Genomic DNA, 2500 nt, shown 5'->3' with positions numbered 1-2500 from the left:
AGCTCCACCGCCTCGACCACGGCCAGACCAGTAGATACTTCAGACACCCATGCATTCCTAATAGACTTTCTCTTCGCTGCTTTGCTTCTTCGCGACAAAATGTACACATGGCGATGGCCTCACACGCCTAGACCTCCCTCTCCTCCTTCACCTCTCTCTCCTCTCTCTCCTCTCTCTCCTCTCTCTCCTCTCTCTCCTCTCTCTCCTCTCTCTCCTCTCTCTCCTCTCTCTCTCTCTCTCTCTCTCTCTCTCTCTCTCTCTCTCTCTCTCTCTCTCTCTCTCTCTCTCTCTCTCTCTCTATCGTACAAGAAGTCTTGTCGCTGTTGTCTGTCACTCGCGCGAGTTCAAGCACAGACACCTGATGCCATGAATTTCTAATTGCAGGGCTTCGGTATTAGGCGCCAGCGGCTTTTCATTATACATGTGAAGTGGATAGCGGGATGCACGGGGTAGGATAAACTATGTCCTCTTGTAGTACCATGGGGCCGACGTAGTGCTTACATGTTCATACATACACACACACACACACACACACACACACACACACACACACACACACACACACACACACACACACACACACACACACACACATATATATATATATATATATATGTATATATATATATATGTATATATATATATATATATATATATGTATATATATATATATAGACATATATGCACACACACATGTCAGACATGTGTGAGGGTTGCGAATGCAGGGAGTGAACGACAGAAGGTGAAGGTAGGGCAGCGTCATAGTTGTGTGATAAAGCCATTGTTGTTCAACGTGTAAAAGGACGGGATGGGAACAAAAGTAAACACAAGACCGTGGGTCATAATTGGTAAATAAGAATGGAAGGACATACGAAGCGAGCTAGTTCTTAGTAGAAGGCAATACTACACTTATGGATGATTCTTATGAAAGACTGAGGTAGTTGGTGACCAAGTTTGGGAGGGTGAATGGAAATAGACATGAATGTGGACAATTGTAAAGTAATGAGGCGTACGAAGAAAGATGATGAAATGTTAAATGTGAACGTGATACATGAAATGCTTGATGTAACGGAGAGTCTTAAGTATCTGAGGTCGCATGTGGCAGTGAATGGAGTAGATGCAAGGATAAATCATAAAGCAAAGGGAGAGAGCAAATGCCTGGGCGAAACAGAATTGGTTAAGAAAGTAGCTGTTCGGAGAAGAATACAAAGAGGATATCTGAATGATTATTTCCACGATATTGTATTGAGAAAATATTCGAAATATAAAGGGACCACAGGAGAAGCTGACTGTCGAGATGGACTGTGAGAGGCATGATACTCGTTGGTGTTACAAGAAAGGATACAAGGAGCCAGAAAAGGGGGATGGGATGGATACAGCTTTCGTATTCCTCCTTGAGGTCGCCGTTGATATAGATCAGGGGGTCACTGAGCTACCGTCTGCGAGGTCAGACCACACGGCCCAGCCACCGCACTGGCCCGTAATCCACGAGAAGCTAAGACGAGATGGGGGAAAGGGTGGTGGGTGGAAATGGAATGGGTGGGAATGGGTGTGTGTCTTTTGACTTGGATACTTCCAGTATAAGGGTGAAAAAGTACTTCCTGTATAGATAGATTATATTTCCAAAACTTTTTTTGGGGGGTATTCACTGTATAATATTGAACAAAATGATTATGCGGACGGTGCTCATTATTCTCTCAGTTATCTGACCCGCTGTGAAAAAAGTTTGGTGACTCCTGATATAGACAGATCCATTACAGATTTATTTTCAGTAGAGATCTCAAGAAGGACCAAAAGATCCAGGTGTGTAGGCTGTTAATTTGGAACACCAATGGTTTTTTATATTACTTTTAGTAAGAAAAATATAACTATGATAATAATCATAATCATAATTATAATGATAATAATAAGAGAATAAGATAAGATAATACAATCAAATGATAAATTAAAATGAGATAAAATAACAAAATAAGAATAATAGAATAATAAAATAAAATAATAAAATAAAATAATAAAATAAGATAAAACAAAATAATAAAATAAAATAGTAATAAAAAGATAATAAGATGATAAAATAACAAAATGATAAAATAATAAAATAATATAGATCTGGGGCGAAGTGTAGTGTGGATGATGCTAAAAATAGGAAGACACATTTTCTTGCGAAAAGCCACATGATAGAAGACATCTTAATACCTTTCCCAAGAAAAAGAAAAATTATGATAACCCGGTTTAGTGTCGCAAAGTTACTCTATCAGGAGGCTAGAACTATGCCCCTTATGGAGGACTCTGTAACGTGGACCATGCCCTTGGTCCAACTCGCTGGCACTTTTTTTTTTTTTTAGGATAGTAACAATAAATCCATGTCGGAGAATGGCAGTGGAATTAAATTTGGTGGACCGTATGTTTGGGGGATTGAAGAAGAAAGAAAAAAAAGTCAACAACACAAGCAGACATGATTAAAAACAAGAGGAATGGCCTTGTTATAAAAACTAAAATG

Source organism: Oratosquilla oratoria, chromosome 37, assembly GCF_046742065.1.
Source record: "Oratosquilla oratoria isolate Oo_2021 chromosome 37, ASM4674206v1, whole genome shotgun sequence".
In the NCBI taxonomy this organism is placed as follows: Eukaryota; Metazoa; Arthropoda; class Malacostraca; order Stomatopoda; family Squillidae; genus Oratosquilla; species Oratosquilla oratoria.
The sequence above is the reverse complement of the archived record's forward strand: the minus strand, read 5'-3'. Positions refer to the sequence as shown.